The sequence below is a fragment of the Arvicanthis niloticus genome, chromosome 4 (genome assembly GCF_011762505.2).
Source record: "Arvicanthis niloticus isolate mArvNil1 chromosome 4, mArvNil1.pat.X, whole genome shotgun sequence".
NCBI classification, from domain to species: domain Eukaryota; kingdom Metazoa; phylum Chordata; class Mammalia; order Rodentia; family Muridae; genus Arvicanthis; species Arvicanthis niloticus.
The window spans coordinates 112,169,484-112,189,122 of record NC_047661.1 but is presented as its reverse complement, the minus strand read 5'-3'; the positions used below and the strand labels follow the sequence as shown (position 1 = coordinate 112,189,122).

Sequence of the window (19,639 nt, the reverse complement as noted above, 5' to 3'; positions counted from 1 at the left end):
TAAACATTTATCACCCCAGCGGATGACTAAATGAACACACATATTGATGGGAATGTGAACTCGGCAACTCTGGTCCATGTCGATGTATCTGGGAGTCTCTTGCTAGCTTAGAGAAAATGTCTTCTTGGCTTAAGATACTGAATAAACTTGAACACAAAAGAAGGCTCCTCTGTACGATTAATGCTGGCACTAAGATACTATACTTGCCGGGAAACGCTAACCACTTCAAAACCAAAAGACTTTTTAAAGAAAGTTGTTTAATCCTGTTAAAGGTTGGTGGCAACCTGATTATCTCTGTTATCTCTTACCACTGTTCGGAAATTCGGTTGCATCTTGCATTCTCCACATGGCAATTACCTGAGCTGTGTAGGTCGTAAATGTCCCCGTGTTTCAAAGCCAGTTAGTAAATTCTGGAGTATACATACAGAAAATAGCCCTTCCCCTTTGTAAGCACTGCTTTGATCTTTCTGTTTCCTTTTTTACTTCTGCCCCTAAAACTAGCTCAGCCACGCTGAGTGGCAATGGGTTAAAGCCAGACTTGTTGAATTCGAGCGGCATCAGATTTAATGGTGCTGTTATTTTTCATGGTCCTTCAGATGAATGGAGGCTGAGTGGAGAAGCTGGTATTTCTGTGGGCTGTTTTCACTACTTGCAGACTTCCAGATAACTGATGAAGCAAGCCGCTTCGTTGACGTTCAGGGATTGCTCACTGCGGTAGAGAAGTCTAGATAAAGACTTGGCAGCCACACGGACTGTGGATTATCATTCAGTCACCAAGCCATGGTTTCACCTAATTTATTTTAGAGGTATTTCCCTGCTCCGAAGAGGGGAAAGTTCTGGCTTCTAGAGAGAAGTGACCATGTATAACCTTTAATTAATTTGAGCTTGGGCCAAGAAAATAAAGTAGCTGGCATTTTAAAATAATAAGCTAAAATAATTGTCCCTGGGCTGCTATGTGGAGTCACTGCTTAGCCACACTGGGGATCACACCCAGGGCTTCGGGAATACTCTACTATACCTCCATATACCTGTAGCCTTGCCATCAGGATTTTTTGGAGAATGTATCCAAAATACCTTTTCTCCCTCTTCATCTAGCAGAATGTACTGCTACGCGCCGTGTTAGGGCACAGAGCTACTGTGTTAGGAAGTGTATCTGGAACACACTAGTTGAATCAAAAGAGTAAATCCTGTGCCCTGCTCTTCTTGTGTGGCAGACTGACTGAGTCGGAATCCCATTCAGAAGACTGAATGTATGAGAATGGGGATCTATGCAAAGGTTCTCGTGGATCTGTCCTCTGGAAGGAAGTTGTTTTGTTTGGATGACTTACCAGCTTTCTGCTTACAACATGAGTTATATAAGGTAGTGTGGTTGTGTTAGAAGAAAAGGCCCAGGAGAAGGTCGAATAGAATTTTAGTGCTAGAAGACTCTAACATGCTTTGCGCCTGCATTTCTGTCCAACTAAGGCTGACTGACAACCGGAGCGCTTTATTCTACTTCTGGTAACTGTGATTTGTACTTTTGCACCTCTCGTCAGTACTGAAACCAGTTGTGTTAGAGGTGAGCAGGTACAAGAGTAAGAACATATGTATCCCAGCAGATGCCTTCTGTTGAATCAGGAGATTTGAGGCTTTTAGCTAAGTGCAGGCACTCAGCCTCAGGGGGACTGCTTGGAAGAAGGGCATCGTCTGGGGAGTCAGATCTGGGAGAGGCTTGAAAACCACATGGCTTGGTAAAGTTAATAGTTCTTATCCTTGTGCTGTTGCCTTAATGAGTATACATTGTCTCGCTGGGAAGAAAGCCGGGAGGGGGAGAGATGGAGAGATAAAGAAGATAGGAGGGAGGGAAGGAAGATGGAGGGAGGGAGAGAGGGAAGGAAGGAAGGAAAGAAGGAAGGAAGGAAGGAAAGAAGGAAGGAAGGAAGGAAGGAAGGAAGGAAGGAAGGAAGGAAGGGCATTCTTTTCCTCCCAATGGATTGCTTTACCCTTCTTGCTTCTGTATTGTCTGAGAGGATGTTTCTGGACACTAGTAAATCCTTTCAGATGAGATTGGGAGACCAACACATAGTTTAGAGAAGATAAGACTACATCAAAGCCTGATATAAGATAGGACTTGGTAACGATTGTGATGACTTGGTAAAGACTGTGAGGAGAGAATAGAGAGAACACATCTGTTAGGGTATTAATTCTAAGTACTACATATTACAATTTTTAAAATCTAATATTATGAAGCCATTACGCTTTACATAGTAACTAACACAGATTTAATTATCAGTAATATACATTTGAGAGGCTTTAATTTGTTGTTTGTTTTAAAAACTGGAATAATGATATATATGTTTTAATTATCTAGTACAAATTACCTCCTGATGGTTTACGAAGTAAACTCCTAGGCCCCAAATTTCTAACCAGCTTTTAGTCTGATCCCCACTTCTTACAGATTTAAAGTATCTACAATCCTTATTTAACTGTAAAAACAACCCTGAATGTTCAAGAAAGATATAAATATTCTACAATGCATAGTCTTTAGAAGAACCTAAAATTGTTTTTAAAAGAATAAAGGCTGTTTGAAAGAGTAAGTTCTATAGTTCTAGCTAAAAGCAAGTAAGTTAATCTATACTGACAGGAAATCTCCAACCCTTGCATTGAGTCTGTTGGTACTTAGATAATACCTGATAAACAACTAAATCACATTAAATTGTTTTTGATAACTTGTTTTGACAGACAGACTTGTCCTACAGGCAGTGAAAAGCATACTATTCTTCTGGTAAGAGAGAAGCCCAAAATACAGTTTTTGCTCCCTGAGTACAATATTTTATGTAAGGTACATTTATGGTTTATTAGAATGCATAAATTATTAACAATTACCTACTGTTCTCTCTAAAAACAACAACAACAAAAGGAAGCCTTTCATTCAAAAAGGGGATTTTCTGAAAGGGAAAAGCATCTTTTTAATTTTAAAAATTTAGAGACACTAGCCAAGCAAGGTAATAAAGTAATCAAAATGATGAAATTGCACTTATACAGGTAAAATGGTTTGTGTGTGTGTGTGTGTGTGTGTGTGTATTTAATTTTTTTTGCAGATTTACAACTTCTCTAAATTCCACTGAAGCTAATTTCTGTACTAGCCCCTCCAAAAAGGGAACTAATGCTAACAAAAATTGCTAACACATATTCAAATCCATCAAGCAAAGCGTCTAAGTGAAGAATGGCCTCCAGAAGTGAGTGCTTGTCACTCATGTCTGTGCCTGCTCCAGGGAACCAGATGGAAAGCCCTGGGAGGCCTACTGTGCTCCTCTCTCACCTTGTGGTGACCTTGCAGACCTAGAAGCCTAGCCTCTCACAAGTCAGCTCCACTTGTCCTTCAGCTGTAGCACTTTCAGGAAATTGAGCTTGAAACTACGCATCTGACCTCGTGTTTTTGACAGACTCAATTTATTCAATGAAATATATACCAGCCAGACTAGAAAGGAATGAGATGTCAGTCTCCACCCTGATGTCACTGTATTCAGGAAGGTTTAGGGCAGAATCCTTGGTTACCCTCAATTCTTGTTCTGGTCCTTGCTTCTCTTCACAATACTCATAAGCATATCATATGTCCACACTGAAAAAAAATTAGCGTGTGTGTGTTAGTGTGTGTGTGTGTGTGTGTGTGTGTGTGTGTGCGCGCGCGCGCATACAGTTAGTTAGTGTACATATTTAGCATCTATCTATATGGAGTGATATATAGTATCACTATATGTGTATTTCACCATATATTCATATGTATACATATTTAATCTTTTGTTGTTGCCAACACACATAAGTGTTTGCATGTGTACCCAGTTGCGTGGAAAGCTGTTTTTGCTGAAAGGGGCTATGAAAATGACTGGCAGCAGTTGTCAGCTAGAACTGTATACAACCCAAGCACACGGCCTGTGTCTTCCCTAGAATGCTGCTAATCAAAGCCGTATGTTTAGCTGGGCTCCACTGCATGACCAACTCATCCTGCAGCTTCTGGATATATCTAGAATAAACAAAGCTATAACTTGTTCTAGCCACTGTGCTAGTCACAGATGGATGCATAGCCATAGATATTAGATTTAACACTTAGTGGGTTTTTTTCCTTCAATGTAAACCTGTTGATAAATGAGGCTCAGTAGAGTCTCACTAAGGGCTTACTCTTTATAAACTTGAAATAAGAAACTCTGCATCAGGTTGAGTGTCCTCTAGAGAAAGAAGTTAATATTTAAGGGAATGGATTGTTTGAATGAGTCTTATTCATTCAAATAGCAAAAAGCTTCCAAATTATTACATTTGTTATGTATCCTGTGGTTTGAACTGAACCTGCTGTGCCGTAGGTCCACGTGAGGGCACACCTACCCCTGCTGTGTGGCACACCTACCCCTGCCGCATCCTCTCCAGTTCTCAAGCCTCTCGGTGTGCAGGGAAGGAAAGCGGTAATGCTCTGTACTTACTGACTGGCTCTCTGTCAAGCCCACCACTCATTCTAGTAGAAAAATAAATGATCGAATTGTCTTAGAAAACATGTCATCAAAGACAAGAATTTTAGGAATGAGAAAGTGACTCTTCCAGATATGTTAACACAAATGTCTACTTCGTGTTTTAATGACTCTTCAAGATGTTCCCTAGCTGTCTGTTCTTAAACATGGGTTTCTTTGTAGTGCTAACAAAGCTTATGAAGGCTCACTGAAAGGCTTTAATATCATTTTTGTTAAGGCGTGGGCATGGTACAGAAGACAACAGCATCAGTACAAACCTCTACCTGTGGTGCACTTTTTAAAATAATTACATTTATTGATTTAGTTTGTGGAAACCATGGGACAAATCGTAGGAGTCAGTTCTCTTTCACCGCTTGGGTCTTGGGAATTGAACTCAGGCTGTAAGGCTTGGCACCAAGCACCTTTACCTGGCGAGCCATCTCACCAGCCCTATGATGTACTTTTATGGCTTAGAAATGTAAAGGAAGACAGTATGGACAGATGGATGAAATGTGGATGGCCATTCACACGGGTGAAATTTACAGTAGAAAGGAAGACCCACACAGATGAGGTTGAGGATAAAAATCAACTCAAACCTAAGTTTGCCCTTTGGCTATTTATAAAAGTACTTATGAGACTATATAATACCAGTGGTTTGTATAAAACCAAAACTGAAAACAAATATAAAATATAGAAAGTGGAATTTAAAAAAAAAAATGTATTCAGACTACTTCTTCCAGACCAGGTAGGAAACCTGGGAAGGACTTTCTGGAGGAGATGGATTAAAGTGAACCTAAAATCCAGGCAGGCGAATACTCTGTTTATTTAAATACCTCCTTTCTAATGCTTTGACTCCGTGGAGCATTGTAACTAGTCTGTGCAGGTGTCATTAAACCTCAGGGACTTGAAAGATTTGGCAAAAACAGTGACAATGGAAACATAAACAAAGGTTTAGGGTGCATTTTCTGTAATGTTAAATCTTGAATGTAGAAATAAAATCATCTAGAAGGTGAATCAGAATTCCAGAAAAGTGGGTAAGTGATGAACGTCATGGTTGAAAGGGGAAGGACATGACAAAGAATTGCTGCCTGTGAGTAGGTGTTTGTAGGCGTTTCATCTTGCCATCCTGTTCAGAAACTGCTAACAGTGGAGCTGGGAATACAGCTTGCCCACGCCTAGGTACTTGCCTATTATGCCCAAGACCATGGCTTATTATGCACAGGACTATTCCACACACTACACACACACACACACACACACACACACACACACACACACAAGTCATTTCCCCTATTCTAAGAAATGTTCTAAGTAAATATCGCTGCACTTGGGAAATTAAAATCAAAAGCATGGTATCTGGCAATAACTAAATATTTCCCATTGTTCTCGTGCTAAGTGTAGCACTCATTTGGTGCAATATAATTTCTCTCCGTGTGTTTACCCAATTCCTCCATTGAAAACATTTAATTCAATTTCAACAAGCACACCATTATAATATTTCCTGATTATTTAAGAGAACTGCATGCTTGGTCATTTACCCTGCAATTATGGTTTTTTTTTTTTTTTTTCCTGATGAGTGGGAGAAACACCCTTCTTCTCTTAGAAAGTCTGCTGTGATAGCCAAATAGGAGTTAGTCCAAGCTGCTGTTGAGGTAGTTTAATCCCATGTTGCAATAGACGGGTGTTTTAGGCAATGTCTGTGCACTTACTGCATACAGCTGCTAAACAGAAGTGGGATAGCCATTGGGACAAATCACAGAAAACAGGGTTCTGTTGCGCAGACGCCTCAGCATCTCCATAGAGATGCCCCTACCAGTATGCCCCTGCCAGTTTAAATATCTCACGCCCCTCTACTCTCACGCCAGTACTTCTACACCTGAGGGAACATCATTGCTGTCCCTCTGTGCAGACTTTTCCTTCTCACAGTCTAACAGCCCTTCCTTTATAACCCCCACACCCCACACCCCCACTTTCTCCTTCAGTTGCTCCTAGAGTCTCTTGATCTGCCCATGCCTCTGCTGGATTTCCGGCTTTAGCTTCTCCCCGTCTCCTAAGCCAGTGTCCTTGTCTCAGCCCTGGCTTCATAGCTACTCTCCTACTCTGAGGGAAACCTCTCTCCTCACCTCCCTAATTCCTCACTCATCTCCTAATCCTCAAACCATCCATTCCGACTTCCAGTGCCCCACCCCCAAACCCCAACCCCCTGAAACTTGCTCTCCTTAATACATTTGCAAGAGAGGATTTTCTTTTGTGCTCACCCTACTGGTTGCTCAACCTTAGACTGGGCTCAGCACCTTTACTTCTCTGTTACCCTGGTCTCCCCCGTAAGGGATTACGTTGGTCATTCTGTGTTCTTTTGACTTATGTATTTTTAAACAAAACATGATGAGTATAATAGGCAGGGGTTATTTTATTTAGTTTTTATTTGCATAGCACTCTTTCTGTTTGCTGAAGGAACAAGTAACTAAGCAAAATGATTAAGAAGTTTTGTTCCCCACTAAGCTGTGTGACTTCCAGTACACACTTCCTTGGGTTCTGTTTTGTCTCTAGGGGGGAGGGGAGGGAAGGAGAGGAGAGGGAGGGAGAAAGAGAGAAAGAGAGAGAGAGGGGAGAGAAACGGAGTTATAGCTAGACTCTAAAGTAATTAGGCTTTGCTTGTGTCATTGCATGGAATAAAAGACCAGATTTTTTTTGCCATCTTGATGTAACAGAAAGTAAACAGAAAGGGCATAAGTGTGCGTGGAGCCAGTTCTTGATGTTCAATGACTATATAAAGAACTGTTGGTTGTGTGGATAGTGGGTTCTTTTTTGGTCCTGACAGTAGACGTTTTGGGGGCTCTATCATGCAGTTATTAACTAGTTTCTTACCTTTAACGTATGCAAAGAAAACTGGCAAATTTAAGACAAACATTGAATATAAAATTCAGTATTTGAGTCTAAGTCAGCTCCAGTTTGGAAGAAAAATAAAAAGAGACAGTAGTGATGGAGTAAGCCTCATCTGTCACAGAAGGAATGCAGCTCTAAATGTAATACTGACAAAAACATAAGCTCATCACTGGGGATATGACCAGAAGGTAAATAACAGAGACGTCAGGGTTAGGGTGGGAGGAGAGAGGGAAGCCAGCTTTTGCTTATCCTAGCAATTGTTTTAAAGTTCTTTTTCTTCCTCCCTCCCAGCTTTCATATAGCAGAAGTGACAAAGTGCAAAGCATATACTTACGATGTACAGGGCAGTCCTGTCTACGCTTCAGGAGATAATTGAGTGTAGCCGGTGTGTGTAGAGTTTTAGCCTTACAGAAGCAATCCGTTTGAGGAGCCATTGAGTCCTTCTCCTGTGCCAGGTACTTAGAAATACAATATTGACCAAAACAGAAGTACCTGCCCAAGTGGAGTGTAGGTTAATGGAATGTTTCTAGTTTTACATTTCCCTCTCTATATTAGTCTCTCTAAAGCCTGAAGAACTGAATAACTAAGAAAGTGCCCAGATAACAGGGGGAGCATCCTTAGTGATTTCTCTTAGAGTGAGCATACTTAGCCTTGGTGGAAGTCAAAAAGTAGCATATTGCTGGCCCCTCAAAATTCCTCCCGTCCTCTGAGGTCCCCTGCCCACAACCCTCATCTAAATGACATCACCCATGGCTCTTGGGTATAAACATTGGTCCTGTCACTCTCATTCATCCTCACCAGATAGTGCGTGGCAACAGATGCCAGAGGAGGCAGAAGCACGTTTGTGACATCAAGTCTAGCCTAGGCTACATGATAAAATTATGTCAAAAACAACAGCAATAGCTACAGCTAACCCGAACCAACTCCAGATCCCCACAAAGCAACGAGTTGATACTCCTGAGTAGCCAATGGCCTTAATGTCAACTTGTTGCAGATTTTTCCCCTAAACAAATTCTGTTCTAAAAAAAAAACCTTAAAATGCGAGTAAAACTGCAAAACAAATCACGTATTCACTTTAAGTCATCATTTATGAGTTAAAGAAAAATTATGCTCATTTAAGCAGGGTAATGGAGGGCATTGAGAAGAACCACACACAAAGAGAGAGACCTCTTCACTCCTTACCGCAGCTGTGGTGGGGAAAGGCAGCCTCCTCCTCCTTGGCCATGTTATTATACATTGGCATCTGTGTGTAGTCAGCAGTCTTCAGCACTGACAAGGCTTAGACTCAAGAGTTGAGTGAGCCGCGTGTGGAGCCTGCCTTTGCTGCTGGCAAATCATTGTACCTTTGTGTGTATGCCTGGAAAGTCTTCACTTCAGTTATTCCCTCAAGGATACCATGTCTCACCCCAGCCTGGCTATGCCTGTATCTACAGAATCAAACTTGCCGGTTCACACAATAAATCCTTTCTTTTTAGAACATAGGGGTTGGGAAAGTAGGTCATTGGTAGAACACTCACCAACTATGATCAAGGCTGTGGATTCAACCTCCAACAACAAAAAACGAGACCCCCCCCCCCCAAAAAAAAAACCCTCAGAAAAGACATATATTATGGTTTTCTGAGGGTTTTTGAGGATCTATAAAATAAATATCCAGTTATGTCAACTCATTCAGAATCAACACAAGTGGCTTGGTTTCTAGTTAACAATCCATAAAGTCATCATCTCCTTCAGTCTTGGAGATGTGTCCAACAGGGTACTCCACAGGAGACCAGGCATCACAATTAAATCCTGCTCTGCATGTGTTTGGGGAAGAAGAACTCTGTGCATTTTAGGCATGGGGAAACAGATCTCCAGAACACAGTCCAATAGACAAATGAGCAGAGGCCTTGATTTGATATTTACAAGGAAAACTAGGCAGGGCTGACTTCAATTATAAGATAAAAGTTTTAATCTGATTTGTTACAATCCTTAGAGACCTTCCATAGCTCTACAAACTTATCCCAGCAGGACTGAGCCCTCTCTGATTCTACTAAAAATAAATTTTACTTAGAATGGAATCTGCCATTTTGGTATAAATGACACTTAATTACACTATGATTAAAAAGTGTCCCAAACATCCTTTTGATCCCATGGATATTAGTCAGCTATGATCAAAACACAACCACAGGCAAAGATTTGTTTCTGATGGACTATGTTGGTACGCACTCTAGTCACTGTGCTAAGGAATTCCTGTCTCCTTGGTGACAGTGAACATGACATAGCAAGACATTAGATGTTTCTTTCAGACGGGAGAATCTGGCTATGTTTATTTACTTATTTTTATTCAGAGGATTTCCCCTTCCTACTACTATGTTGGCTTAGCTACATACATTTGAGTAGTTTGATACCATCTTTCTGTCACTAGTTTTTCGGGGGGCGGGGGGGAGTGTTGTTTGGTTTTGTTTTTTTTTTTCTGAATATTATATTTAAGTTATTCGCCAGCTTTCTGTCACTATAAACCAATACCTGAGTTAATTAACATATAAAGAAAAAAGGTTTAGTTGATGGGTTTTGGAAGTTCCAGTCTCCCAGTCTGTTACCACAAACATCCACCATGATGACAGTGTGTCATGGCCAGAGCACCTGGCAAAGCATAACTACCTGCTCATCAATCAGGAAGCAAAATGGGAAAGAGAACTGGATGAGGTCTCACAACATCCTTCAAGGATGTATCCTAGTAAAACACTTCTTCCCAGGAGAAGCCCCCTCTTGGCCATGCCTTTAACACGAGAACTGCTTGGGGGCTCCTATTCAGTTAACAGCACGATTCTGCATACTTTCTCTGAGATTTCCTGAGACTTGATTTATGGCCCAGTGTTTTGTCTGTCTTTGTGAGTGTTCTGCTTGCAGCCCTAGAGAACACAAATGGCCAATGTGGTATTAAGGGCAGTGGGCCTTTAAGAGGTCATGAGGTCATAGGACATACCCTCCCCCTGCCATGATTATAAAGGGTCTTGATGAAGGAGGGTTTCTCTCTCACTCTTCTACCTTTTACTGTGTGACAATAGAGTGATTGTTTCCTCTACAGGATACATTCCTCATGGAGGTGCTTTGACCTTGGATTTCTTGCCTCTAGAGCTATGAGAAATAAACTTGTTTTTTTTATAAGCTTCGCAGTCTCAAGAGTTCTGTTATAATAGTACAAACATATGAAGGTAGTTAGTCAAGTTTGTAGTCAGTACTGAAAGAGGAAAGTTGAAAGCTTCCACTATACTTGTGGATTTCTGTTTCCTCCACAAGTGTTTAGGTCTGCCACTTTCTGCTGCATGTATTTTGGAGACCTATTAATAAGTGCATGCTTGTAGAGGTCATTATTTTTAGCCAGGCCCAGTAGTACACACCTATATAGTTTCAACACTCAAGATCTAGAGGCAGGGGTGTTGCTATGAGTTTAAGCCCAGCAACAGCTACTTATAGAGACCCTGTCACAAAACAACAAAATTATTATTGCTCATTGACGAACTGACCCCTTTATTCTTACACATATCCACCCTTACCCTTGGTAATATTCCATCCCCTGATCGTCTTTATTGGTGATTATGATATAGACTGCTTTCCTGTGTTTAGTATTTGTGTTATTAGCACAGTAACCCAGGCTTCTGCTTTTAAACACTTTGTGTCTTTCATCTTAATGTGTAATTCATAGGAAAAGCATTTGCTTGGGTCTTGCTTTTCCTGTACTGTTTGACACATCTGCTTTTTATAGCTGAGTTTATTTTATACACATTTAATGTTGTGCCCTCTTCTTTATCCACATCCCGTCTTTCGTTGTCATCTTTTAAATGAAATAAGTGAAGGACTTGAAGAGTTCCATTTTATCTCCTTTTTGGTGGTTCTGTAAAATGGTGGCTTTCTGCAGTAGGACATTCTGCATCCTATGTCTACAGTAAATGAAGCACTATGTGGAAGCTTTGATTTGTTCTCTCTCTGCTAATGCTGTTAGATCTTTGCCCTCCAGGGGTTCAGTAAAGCAAAAGTCCTGTGTGCCCACACCTTTATCACTGAAAGTGTTTTCCTTGTTTCCTGTAGGTCCAAAGTTATCTCATTTCCCTTCACCACAAATATCTGCTCTTAACATGTCCTTAATCATTTCTACAAGTTATGAATTCCCTCAGCTCTGCTTTATTAGAAAATGTCAGTTCACCTTTATTTTCAAAACCACGTGCACTTGCAGTACATTCTGTACCAGTGCCTTGTCTATTTCCAAGCTACCATTACATTATCTTTCAGCTTCTGCTATTGGATGCTAACTTAGCCCTCTGCCCATTGCCCTATTTGCTGCTCTCCCATATGTATATATGTAAGTATTTATAGATGCCTTGACCTTGTCCCGTCATCTTTGGGTAGTTTTAAACTTAGGGTTATTTCTTAACATTTTGTGGGTTTGGTTGGTTGGTTATTTTGACACAAGGGCTTTCTACCTAGCCAACATTTTATGCTTCTCTCTTTATCAAACATGGAGATTTAAATTTTGGGGTATCTGGATAGAGGTATATAAGCCAACTTTTGAAAAAATTACCTTTGTTTTTATAAATATTTTCTCTTTTTCCCTAGTACTTTAAATTACAAATACGTAAACTACTTGGTATTGTCCCCTAAATCTCTAAGGTAGTGTTTATTTCTTCTTTTCCTCTGTGTTTTGGTTTGGATGGTTTTATTGGTCTTCATTTTAGTTTATTGATCTTTTCTTCTATAATGCCCAGCATACTGGTAAGTTTATCTGGTGAAATTTCATTTCAGTTCTAAGATTAACTTACATTCATTAAAAAGCTTTTATATTTTTGCTGCTGAATTCTCTATTCATTCATTATGTCTATCTTTATTAGTATTATTATTATCATCAAACATACTTTTGTTAGCTGTTTTAAAGTCACTAGCTACGAATTTCATCATTCTGTCTCCTGGGACAAAGGTACCTGCTTCTTTATAGGCTTCAATATTTTTATTGCTCATTATAGATATGATAATGTGAAGAATTTGTATGTTTTTATTTTATTCAGGGTTGAGTTTTGTCCTAAAAGGCCTTACTAAGGTGCACCTAAATTTGCCCTTATTTTAAGATGTGTTCTTGGCTTTCATAACATAGTTTTTCTCTAGACTGCTATAACCACACATGTTCAGAACGTTTACTGGTATTTCTTCAACCCAGATGATTGTGCCCAGTGTCTCTCAGCTCTATATGGCCTCTGTAGCCTTATCAGAGCATTTATAGCCCAACAGCTCCTTTCCACTGAGCTTTTGGGGATCTTTGTTAGTATTTACTCGAAGAGCAAAGGTGGCCTGACTGTAGTTCTGGGGCTTTGTATGTGTGCCATTTCTCTGACCAATGAGATCACTGTTCTTTATTTGAACTCTGCTTCCTGTGGCCTGGATTAGAAAGTGCCCTCAGTCAGCAGGTGAGCTCAGAGCTCACTTAAACTGTACAGCCTGTATCTCTTGTTCAGTGTCTCAGGTTGTTGTTGTGTTTCATAATTACATATGAATATGGCAAGATCAAATAGTGGTTAATTTATAATAGCTGAAATTTGATTTGTGTGGATTTTTAAAGAATTTTTTAATTCATGTGTAATATTTGTAACATGCTATCAACAATTTTGAAATAAATTAGTTCAGGGCATTTATGTTAACATGTTCAACATGTTAGCTAGCTAGAATTTCTCTACAGCTTTGTTTTGAAACTTTCTCATCTTCCCAGAAGAATGCTTTGAATCTGGTAAATGACGACTCTCTTCCCAGTCTTCACTCACTCCCTTGGCCTCTGGCAAACAACCATGTGCTCCTCTTCCTAAGAATTTGCCTGTTCTTGGTATTTAATGTGAAGGGAATCATGTATAGGTGATCAACCCTTTCTGTCTGGTTTCAATATAAATCATTTAGTCTACTGGTTTTGAAACACAAAAATCAAAACTCCCAATTGTAAGGCACCCATCCATTTAAGTTAAGTTAAAGTTAAGTTGCATTACAACAGTGGATTGTAGTGCCAAACCACCAAGAAATGTTATAGACCTTATACAGACTAGAGTGGTAACAGTGGAAGAGGAAATACAGGTTTTATAGTAGACACTAATTTTAAGTTCCTCTCTGCAGAATACATATTTAAGCAGGATAGCGTCTTGAGATGTGAATACATGTACAAGGTGGAAATGACATGGCATCGTTACGTGTGTGTGTGTGTGTGTGTGTGTGTGTGTATGTGTGTGTGTGTGTGTGTGCAGTAAGTATTCACATGTGTAGAGGTCAAAGGACAATTTTGGAAGCTGGTTCTTTCCTTCTAGCATGTAAATTCCAAGGATTAAATTCAGGTCCTTGGGCTTAGCAGCAAGTATTTTTACCTGCAGAGCCAAGTATTTTATGTTTCTGGTCAAGTAATACATCTTTAAATGATTGATTTCCCTATAGTGTTTGTGTTGGAACATGGTGATAGTTGTGATGCTTATGTTTATAATATAATAATATAGATAATATAATTAATATAATACAATTGTATGCCGAGTACTTGGTCTTTGGACTTTATTGTGTAAAGTACCTGGCAATGATCTGAAAGACACATAAGCAGGAAGGCACTCTACCACGGGGGAGAGCAGTAGAAAAGCTGTTTCTGTCAGAATGAGGTAATCAGGTCTGCCCTAGGGTGTGGTTGAGGAAATAGAAAGGAAGTGTACATATAGGAAACAGTGTGAGAACAAAAGTGTGACAAGACTATGGACTGCACTGGTTGGAGAAGGCTACACTTGCAGGAATGGGAAAGTCAGGCGTGGGCTTGCTGTCGAGAAACACTGTAGACATTAGAGTTGTTGGGATTTCATGTATCAATTAACTTGTTTTATGGCATCATTATCAAAGCTAACACACCTTGACAGTCTTAACAGTTCTAGTCATGTACTCATGTCACAGGGTTTGGGCTTATATCTTGGATATCTTCGATTATTTTGTTTGTTTTTCCTTTTTTGGCTTGTTTTTGCTCTTTTTTAAAAATTATTTATTTATTTATTTTGTTCAGTTGGGAATTCAGTAGCCAACGGAGAAAAGCCAGTGCAAAGTACACTGTGACTAAGAGTGTAATTAAAGCTATGATACTAAATTGCCAAGGTAATTAACCCATGCCCCACATGCCCTCTGTACCTGCGTCACTGACCAAGCTGCATTGTTTATAAAGGCTGCTGTCTCTCTGTTTACTGACTGTTCAGATTGGCTCCCTTTGCTGCGAGATAAATCACAAAGAAGCACATAGAAACACAGACATGCCTCGTAACCCTGTGACTGTGTGTGGTGATTTGTGTGGCTGATCTGTGACGTTCTTCAGCTGCTCTGCCTCTGTGGGCTCAGCCTGGGAAGTCTTGGCTTAGCCCTGTTTCTTTTGCTAGTCAACACGTGGGTTCTTATCCTCCACTGGGCTTGCCAGGCCTTCCCCTTCCAGGAAAGAAAATCCGGTCATTGCATGGTTTCTTGAAACCCATGCTCATGATTCATTTCTGCCTCCTCCTATTGGTCAGTGCCTGCCATGGGCCTGACAACATTCAAGGAGCAGAGATGTCAGCTTTATTGTCCCTGTGTTGTGAGGGATATAAAACAGCAGTGGCCATTGTTTTGAGCCTACCACAGCTATAAGCTCTGAGTTCAGACTATGCCATTCTTGTGTGGTTTTGTTTCTTTGGAAACTGACAGGGTAGGAAAACCACTTTCTGACGGGTTAATGAAGGGCAGGGTAACATTTCAAACATGATTTCCCTGTGATACAGACCATGGCTACACAAGTACCACGGATCTGCTCCTGGCAGCACTGTAGATGATGCTACACATATTTTAATGTTTAGTTTAGTTAACTGTGGCTTTTGAGAGATTCATTCTCTCTCTTTCTGTCTCTCTCTCTCCCTATCCTTTGAAACTTACCATTGGGTTTTTTTGTTTGTTTGTTTTGTTTTTTGGTTTTTTGTTTTTTAAAGTATCACTTGACTTAGTATTGGTATTTTTACCTTCACATTTGGATTGCCTTGTGAGTAGCTCATTTGAAATTCATGCATTGTAAGGTCCTGTTCTATTCTTCAGGTTGCACTCTGTAGAAGAGTTACATGGGTTCACCGGGTAGCAAATAGATGTAGGAACGGGAAGCACACTCAGGAGACCAGCTTGAAAGAAAGCATGTTGCAACAAGGAAAGAAAACATTCTGAGACTCCTAGTGTGCATCTCCCCAAAGGAGACAAAGGAATTTGACCGGACGATGCACGAAATCTGAAGAGTACTCAGTGAATGTAGAGGGAGGCTATTCCTGCTCCAGTCACCATGACAGCATGCTACTTCATGTGTTGGCATGCACAGAATTGGCAGAATGCCGCAACTGTGGAGAATTTACCATTATAACAAGATTATAGTAAGCAAAAATCACTCTGCATCACGTAGAAGAGGGAGTTGGCAAATGTGGCTGGTTTAAAGCAGCTCTTTGCCATCTTCTCTAGAGGTCTTATCTGAAAGCAAACAAAACCAACAGTAAGAGCTTGAATGTTAGCAGTTATCACAGCAGGCAGCACCCCACCCCATCCCACCCAGCCACCAGCACAGGTTCCTAACCCTTTAATAGCCTACTTAAAATGGCTGAAGAGATGGTTTAGCTAGTAAGAGTGCTTACTGCTCTTGCAATGGACCCAGGTTGGTTCCTAACACCCACATGTCAGGTGGCTGACAACCTCCTATCACTCTGGATCCAGGGGATCTGACATGCTCCTCCTTGCCTCTGCCTGTACCCTCACATTTATGGTGCACATTCATGCTTGCAGGCAAAACACTCATACCACATAAAATAAAAACTAATAAAGCCTTGAAGAAAAGATCCTAGCTATCAGCTAATATTGTGAGTAGATTAGTTCCAGCCAGATCTTTTGAGAGGCTTGAAGCAAAGATTTTTTCAATGAGTAATACTTGTGTCAAGAGGAAAATCACATTGCCCATTACACTAGTACAAAGGCCATGAGCCGTGCAGTCAGAGAAGCCAGCTCTAGTCTTGTCAGCCTAAGCAAATGACTCATTCTCTCAAGCTGGGTCCTTCAGGTGGGTTTAGCATAACAAGCAGCACATGTGAAGGTTACCTAAGGTTCTTCAGTTAGGTTATTTGGAAGCAGCCTGTCAAGCTTAGCTCGCTCTTTCTCCATATAAATGAGAGCACTTGTCCTGAGGCCAGAGCACTCAAGGTTTCTCCTCAACAAAACTGGCACCCGGGATTAGGTAAATTGTCCCTGGGCTAATCCTGAGCCTTCCAGGATCTTTGGATCACTTCTAGAAGGTGGTAGGACCAGCCATCCAGTCCTGTCAGCCCAGAATACTTCAGAGAATAACTTCTAAATACACCCCATCCCCAGGGAAAAATACGATTTGTATGGTCGTAGCATACAACTGTCGCAGAGTCAAATATGGTAGAGTGTCAGTGGATATTGGTGGGGAATTTGTCTGTCTTTGCTACTGTCCTGTTGCTATGAAGAGACATCATGACCAAGGCAGCTCTTCTAAAAGAAAGCCTTTTACTGGGGGCTAGCTTACAGTTGTAGATATTTAGTCCATTATAACCACGCCACATAGCAGGAAGATGCAGACAGGCACTGGAGCAGCAGCTGAGAGCATCATGGTCTGTAGGCAGAGAAAGACAGACTCTGGACTTAGGATGGGCTTTTGAAACCTCAGTGCTCCCCCTCAGTGACAGACTTCCTCTAACAAGGCCACTCCTCTCCTCATAATCCTTTTAATCCTTTCAAATAGTGCCACTCCCTGGTGACTAAGCACTCAAATATATGAGCCTATGACTTTCCCAGGACAATGAAAATTTTGCTACTTGCATCACTCTTCCTGTAATTTCTCATGAGCAAGTTGTTTATTAGACTGTCTGATGAGTTAACATATGTTCTGTATCTCCCACTCACTAATAAGCTTTGCATGGATTAACTAGCTGAGCGTTTTCCATGGATCTGCTAGCCTGTTAGATTGACATTCCATTATGAATGGTTATCTGCACCAGCTCTCAGATTTGCATTTGCTGTATGCACATGCATTGTTCTATGTAATTGTCACAATGTTCCCAGTGAAATAATATTGAAAATGAAAGAAGTGGGAAACCAGTTTCTGCAAATCTCAGTGTGGTAGCATACACAAACATTGATTTCTTTTTTAAAAAAAGAATTCTTTCAGAAGTCAGCATTTCTGAAAAGAAGTAAGTCAGTTGCCAACATTTGTCATTAGTGTGACATACTGTCAGAGAGGGGGACACGCAGAAAGGGCGACCCTTCTGAGGAGCAGCCAGAAATAATTAAAGGTTTTGATGTATTCATACTTTATATTTTATTTAACAATGTCAGGCATTTTATGTTCAATGATTTAAATTTAGATTCAGCCTCTTATTCTATTATAATATATCTCTAATATGTATTAGATAAATTTCCATGTCACTGTACACATCTCCCCATTGTTACAGCAATTCCATAATATTTAACTTGCAATCATAGAATAGTAATGCAAACAGTTAGATCAGAGCACATTACAAACTCCTGAAAACAGCTTACAGAAGTTACTCCCTCTCAATATTTTACATGGTATACACTGTACATGGCCATAGCCCTTACATTATGTTTTCTTCAAGAAATTCTATATGGAAAAGAAGCTTTAATGTATTTTATAATTTTATCTTTAGCAACTTATTTGTCCATACAGAAGACAAAACAAAAATGTTTTGAAAAGTCCCTTTTCCCAGTAACTTTATCCCTATCGCCAAAAAACTGGAACATTACACCTAAGTGGCAACTGTATGGTCACTACAGTTGTGAACCACTATGCAACCCCACCCTTCTGGCTGACAGTCTGCTCTTCAAGGTGCAAATTGTGGTTCTCTGTGGATTATGATATTTGAATGGGCTTGGAAATTTAGAGAGCTTTTTCCCCCAAAGAAATCTAAGAGAACAGAAAGAGTAGTACTAGTAATAGTTGTTGTTGTTGTTGTTGTTGTTGTTGTTGTTGTTGTTGTTGTTTACAGTGAGTTGGGGCCTCAGACTGCCTATATCTCTGAGCCTGGACGACATACATTTACTGACAGGGGTGTCCCGACTTTGTCTTTGATGGCACACACCCATGGCTTTAGAATTTCTTCACTCAGTCCAGCTGCTTCACCAAGATGCCCCTGTGTCAGATTGAGTTACTAGGAAGATTGCCACAGGAATGCAGGAAACAGTCTGTCCAGCATTCATAGAATATGTCACATACTCAGGACTTGGCCGGTTTTGTTACATTGTGCTTTGTATGAAAAACACAAGTTCCCTGGATATTTGTTGAGACCTAGCTACATTTTCTGCCCTCTCTTTATGTGGTGTGAAGGTCTTCCTAAGGTTTCTTGGTTGGAGCAGACAGAGGCAGAAATGAGACCCAGGCTTGTGTCTCCCTTTGTGTCTCAAGGTCCTTCCTCAAAAGCACAGGAGTGAGCAAAAGGAAAGTGGGGGGAGGCTGAGGAAGCAGGGGTACATAAGGGACTTCCCCACTGCTTTTCTAATCCCCAGTTCCAAGGCTTAGTCGATATTTCAACATTTTAGATATAAAACTTGCTTTTGCAATCAATGCAAATATTACTCAGTGATTCATCCTTTCCAAGTGACTCTTGGTTTCTTCTGACATTTTAGTTTAAAATTATAAATTAGCATTTACATCATGCTAGACCTGCTATTATCTTTCAATACCTCAGTAACGACCAAGGCTTTATACGTCAAGATTCTAAGTCACCCAAGTGTTCCTTGAGCTTCTTTAGTGTCTTACAGAGTTAAGTTTTCAGACGCACATAATCTAGAAACCTTAGGACAGGGTTGTTACTGATGACAAGCTTCCCAGTTTGATGGTTTCTCAAGTGTTTAAGGTGGGGCCATCTTCATTAGGGCTTTTTCTAGAGTATGGACCAAGAGGATACGCTTCCATCTGTTAAAGTGATGTGGTTGGAGTTGAATCTTCCAAGTTGGAAAGAGACTTCTTTTTGTTAAACCCCTATGCTCAAAGTTCTACAAAACTGTCCAGTTTTTAAGATTAAAGTATAACTGCATCATTTCTCCCTTTCCCTGCCTCCAAGTTCTTCCATGTACCTCTCTTGGCCTCTTTTTCTTTAATTGATATATATATATATATATATATATTCTAAGTACAAAAAAAATCAGTCTGCTTCATCTGTATAATGTTACTTGTATGAATGATCCCATTGGATTGAATAACCAACCAGTGTGCA

The 19,639-nt window shown here is 40.3% G+C and overlaps 1 protein-coding gene across 1 annotated transcript in view; it reads left to right on the top strand.

Moving 5' to 3' along the window:
* Positions 1-19,639, top strand: part of Nfkb1 (nuclear factor kappa B subunit 1) — a 107,011-nt gene that overhangs the window by 1,464 nt on the left and 85,908 nt on the right. The window lies entirely within an intron of this gene.